This window comes from Papaver somniferum, unplaced genomic scaffold, assembly GCF_003573695.1.
Source record: "Papaver somniferum cultivar HN1 unplaced genomic scaffold, ASM357369v1 unplaced-scaffold_35, whole genome shotgun sequence".
In the NCBI taxonomy this organism is placed as follows: domain Eukaryota; kingdom Viridiplantae; phylum Streptophyta; class Magnoliopsida; order Ranunculales; family Papaveraceae; genus Papaver; species Papaver somniferum.
The window spans coordinates 49,649-55,655 of NW_020645971.1; the positions used below are offsets into that span (position 1 = coordinate 49,649).

At 32.9% G+C, this 6,007-nt stretch overlaps 1 long non-coding RNA gene across 1 annotated transcript; it reads right to left on the reverse strand.

The window, feature by feature from the left end:
* Positions 1–3,742: 3,742 nt before the first annotated feature.
* Positions 3,743–5,067, reverse strand: LOC113342221. Its single transcript, XR_003356519.1, has 4 exons — positions 4,887–5,067; positions 4,730–4,792; positions 4,017–4,131; positions 3,743–3,889 (listed from the first exon to the last, which is right to left on the reverse strand). It is a non-coding gene; the product is annotated as an uncharacterized LOC113342221 (long non-coding RNA).
* Between the last annotated feature and the right edge of the window lie 940 nt (positions 5,068–6,007).

Here is a 6,007-nt window from a genome sequence, read left to right on the forward strand (position 1 = left end):
AACACAAGAACTTGTGGAATATATGAAAAACTCAACTAGATTAATTGCAAGAGAACCTATAATTAATCTAATTGGAATACACAACCAAACTAATCACCGAAGCAACCAATTTAATTGTCAAAAGATTTTGCTCGATAAAATAAGACTTTCGGAGCAAATAACTAAATAACCAATCAAGATGATTAACTTAGTTCAAGAATGCTCAGCATTAGCATCTCATGGAACAACCAACAAGGCCAATATTAATCGACATAGTTGTAAGGTTCTCAACATAAGATACACAATGGAGCCTTCAGGGTAAAACATAACAAAATGGATCAATGAAGATCAGTACCGTGGATAACATACAAGGATCTATTCTATTTTCCATCACTATTTGCATAACGACATAATAGACTTTATCCTTGTCAAACAAAAGATTTCAACCTATTTTCCATCAATTAAATGACTGCTTAGGCATAACTTTTGTAATTGTCAAAATTCCATTCGTCCTTTCATCAGTACGAATATATATTTATGAACGACTTTACTTTTGACACAATATGGGACCTTCAAGTTCATGGACACAAACGATAAATATCCTATAAAAATATTGCAATACTTCAAAACAGATTAATACTACAATAATATCATCCTCCAAATATTTTTAGAATTTAAAAACCAATAAACCTAAAAAATAAACATAAAAAGATGAAAACAAAAATAGCTATGTGTAGTCACAATCTTCCCTATTCAAAACGCTAGTTATTCTTCAACTAATCCAAAAAGAAGACTTACTAGGTATCTACTAGTATGTAACCCGTGATACGCACCGGGGCTGGTGGGATCAACTGATTTAATGTGGCGGGGCTTCACCCCGCACCCGTGGTCAAATACATTAGATTTTTTTGGAACAATCTTTGATTGGTTTGATTTTTTTTTAAGGATAGGGAGATCTTTTGCCATTTAGGTATTTAATGATTCAAAATTGGTATTGTCAACCTAAATTTATGTATTAATTTTTTGGATCCATATTAAAATGATTAAAAAGAAGTTGACTCGGTAAACTTTGGATTTGAAAATAATCAAATTTTATATGCCTGTACTTATTTAAAATTGAACATAATTACATGTTTTTTTTGTCCAACCTTTTTTCATTAACAAATTTTCTTATCCAACGATTTTATCCGTAAATGTCTTGGATGATATATATATATATCATATCATATGAGTGTGAAAAGCAAGATGTGTGCATGCAGTGTTGGAGACAACTCTATTTATGTCGAGATTTAGAAGTCGATCAGCGTAACACTACTATGTTGAGTCCAGTTTTGTGTAGCAACTTACCAGCATTACATGTTTGTTGGTGGTATTTGAACTACTAATTAAATGTAGTTCCATGATTCGAATTAATACGCTTTATCTAAGATCGACACTGGTCCCGAGAAGGAACATTATGATAGCACTGTTAATTTTAAGATTTGAACCCATTTGGTTTAAAATTGACACAATTATTTTTTTGTTTAAATTTTTTCAACATTGCACTGTCAGGGAAAGATAATATATTTCAAAAGCGATGTGTTTAAAAATAAATACTCATGATATCTATAATCTCTATTAATAATTAAACACTTCATTAATTGCGTTATTTGTCTATCTCGACCAACGATGTGTGACATGTCAGGATCCCTATTCATAATCTCGACTTTGACATGTCATTGTCTTTTTCTATAGTGCATAGTTTCATTTTTTTTTACCAGGTCTTTCTAAATAGGTGTTTGAAATTGTTCCTTGTCAGGAGTTGTACTTACCCTTTCATTTTTGTTTATTAGATATGCTTTCTCCAAACAACGATCATAATAAAATATGTCATGTGCTTTTAAAGTGAGATATAAGAAGTTTCTTATTCCGAGTATGAATCTAGAGACCATTGATTTTCCTCTCCCAGTTAATATTTCTTCTACGCAGTCTGCCTTGTTTTTCTTCAAAACAAAAGTATTTTTTAAGAGATTACATTTTAATTTTTTTTCTTGAAAATTGCGCTTATTATAAATATTGCTCTACGTCTATCATTTAGTCCCATTATTGTGAATATACTGGTGTCTTTGCCATCTCGTACTATAAGTTGAAGAATGTAACATTGGGAATTCACCCTTATTTAGTGAGTAACTACTACTTACCCAGTCTACGCCTCGTTCCTTCATCAATGCACCTTCGAACATCTAGCAGGCAAAAATGGTTTCTATCCGTATCAATAAGAAAGCGCGATTATGCTCGCCAATCAATGGAGGGCGGGTGAGCTCTACCAATTCCACTTTATTCTTGAATGTAAGATTGAATTGGGTATTTATGTTGATAATCTTGGAGAACTACAGGCTTAATTTTTTAGAATATCATGTCTACAGAATAGAAATGACCATACTGGGAACAAAATGAGGACCTTGACTCCTTGAGATTAAGATGGGTTTGTACCCATAACATACTTCAAAATACTTAAACTTAAAGCCAACAAATTACATCCCTTAACATGAAATATTAACTTTTGTGGCTTTTTTTTTGGCACATAGTGTGCTCAATAATAAGGGAATATCATTCTAATTTCTAGGTGTTTATTTTTGTTCGGATATTTTCTTTGTCAATCGGAATATATTATGTACATCCTCTTTACCTCCTCTAAGAAAAGTGTTCAAACTGCACCGTTGTCTGTAGTCTCTTGAAAAACTGAAAACCATGAAACTGAAGTAAATAAATAGTCTGTAATTCCAAACTAACTCAAGAAGGATTAGATTAAACAAATATTCACAGGACAACTGAATTTGTTACAAAAATCTTAATCGTTTCCAGAAGGACATTACTGCTGTTGTTTTTCCAACAATTTTCCGATAGGTTTTTTTTATAAGAACCTGGCCATATGATCGAGTTAACGGTGATAAGAAATCATCTACCCGCCATGCGAAGTTCATGTAACAACTTCTGGACAGGGGAGGAGCCAGAAATCTAATTAAGGTGAGAAAAAAAATTCTAGGGGGTGCAACTATGATAAAATGGGCTTAAAAATCCAATTAAGTTGAAAAAATTGGTCTGAATTGGGCTTTGGAGCCGGTTAAGCATGGTGTGCAATTGGGCCCAAATAAAACAAAATACAAACATAAAAACTTTCATCAAGTCAAGATTATGATATAGTCCAGATGGTCAGTTTAGCATGTACCTCATTGTTCATTGGATAATATTTAACCACATAAATATCAACGGAAGCTATAAAATGATCATTATTGACTACATATCTCATATTAGTCTCCTAGGCATGTTTCCGAACATAATATTTAACTATATATCTGATAACATTTGTAGTCGTAATTAACTCATCATCATATGAGAAGAACCATAATTATCTTTTGTTTTACTGAAGACGTAAAAGTTAATCATATGATCAGATCCATCAATATCAAGTACCACGAATTATCATACAAATTGTACGTACTCTTTCTGCAAACCACGACAGTGTAATCACATCCAGAAAAATAGTTTATACTTCAGATTCATATGGCTGTGGCAATGTGTAGATACTCATGAAAATCATAATTGATTTGTGTTAGGATGTATTTGTCTAATCAAAAAGGCCTCAAGGGCAACAATATTAAACAAAAACACACTAACTAAATGAAGTTATGTTACTTGGTGTCTGTTATATTAGCAGGGATGAAGCCAAAAACATTTCTCTGGGGAGGCTAATTAACCAAAAAATAAATTTAAGGAGGGCTAATTAACAATTTTTTCTTCTAAATAATAAAAGTTCCAAAAGATTTATAATGAATCATAGAGAACATGGGAGGCGAGGGCCACCCCTGAACTACAATTAGCTCCGTCTAGCGCGGCCATGATGGGGTTGCAAGACCATAGAAGTATGTACCTGAATTCAAATTAAGATTACATCATTTACTTAACGAATAACAAGATTATCAAAAGTATACGAAGTTAAGGTTAAACCAGTCTGATTACAAAAATTTAAGCAGCAAGCGTAAGAAAATTCCAAATACCGTTCCAATGTTTCAAATATAAATCACATTTCTTAAATTCGTGTTTTCAGCAGCAACAATCACAATGGAAAATGGAGCAATAAATTGAACTTGAGCATTTCTGAACCCACACCACCTGAGAGTCCAAGAAAACACAAATGAATAAATGTATAGAAGATAGGGATAATGCAAAAGACCAAAATGTTTCTCTATGAAAGTTATCTATTTAACTTATATTGCATCTTCATTAGTTGAGTCTATGAATGAAGTATATTGCAGATTTAAACCCCGCCACTTGCCACAACCTTCCCTTACAAAGATTCTCATTACAAAAAGACACACTCTTAGTCCTTTAAGAAACGAACCTACAGGCCGACATAGGGCTCCTGGGGTGAAATTAATACAACTTCTTCTAATTTACTACATGCCACTTGGTATTAGGACAAATCTCGTGTCCACTCCCACCGTGCAGCATTATTAGCTTCAATTATGTTAAATGCTTACGGTATTAGGACAAAACTCGTGTCCACACCCACCGTGTAGTATAAGTAGCTTCAATTATGTTAAATTCTTACATGAGCTCAACAAAATCAATCAACTTACTCTTACTAAGCCGTACAGTTTAATATACAATTGTAAAAAAATGAAGAAAAAAGTAAGAAATTTTGTTCAGTCTGTCATTTGAAACATTTTCCCTACCATGAGTTTAAAGTGGAAGTAGCAGCTACACATACCTGAGATCATTAGAATACCTGCCACCGTGCCTTAAGCACCAGAAGCAAAAACAATGAATCTCCCTAAATCAACATATGTACCATTAATGAGATCATTAATCTCCCTAAAAAAAATTAAATTACACCTCAATACAAAATTTGAATTACATCAACTGACCTTCAACATCATACCACACCACGAAGCTATCTAAACGTCCACAATATCTAATCCTGCTGCATTCAAATGACTATATGGAATCAATCTAGCCAAACACTTCAATAGCTGGTCAGGACCGATATTCATAGCAATGCATTAGCTACAACATGTATAAAGTTTACTTAAAAAAGATTAGACATGTTATCGTATGATCGCTGTCATATGCGTCAAAAATAATTTCACTTTCCTAAAGTATATGATAAGAAATATTTCGTTTCCACATAGAGGCAATTGTAGTTATTATGTATTCAATTTTCTAAAGTAACCAATTGGGGGGATTTCTGATTTTTATGTAAGCAATAAAAGTAAATCAAAAGCAAAGTAATTGGAGAAATAATCAATGAGAGAAAGATATTGGTCAAAGAATTCACCTTCAATCTTAAATGACTGCTTGCATACATGATTAGAATTACAATTTAATCTCTTCATCATCAAAAGCCTAGAGTATCAAGAGAGCAAGATATTCAATTAATTTCCTAAGTTCATCAACACACACATTAGAGCTGCGTATGTGAATTCTACCTAAAGAATAACCTAACGCCTTGCGCTAATTAAGTTCAATTCCTAGGTGCATTAAGTTTTTGAAATAGGCTAATCAATGCAATTGTCATACATTGCGCATGACAATTCGGACAATGGTCAAACTCTACATATGATGACGAGAGTGTATCACTACAAACCGTAATCATATCATGCTACTTGCATTCGGGGTTGTCGCTCGATGAAAAACCCTAAAATAGCTATGGACAAGGATGCAAGTTCAATTAATTCGCCACTTAACTAAACGAACACCTAAATCCTATCACAATACATCAATCATGTGATTATTAAAAACAGTAGAGATTTGAACGATAATCAAGAGAGAAAACTAATGCATTAATTAAGCACAAGTTGTAGATATAGGACTACATCCTTAACCAATAATATAACATTTATCTACTCATAGCTATGGAGTTCATCACAAATATATTAATTGAATAAAAGAAGATGAACATAAGCAAACCCTAGTAGAATGGCCACTCTCCTCCAAAGCTCAAAGTAGATTACGTCCTCTCTCCAGGTTGTAGAAAGACTTCTCCTTT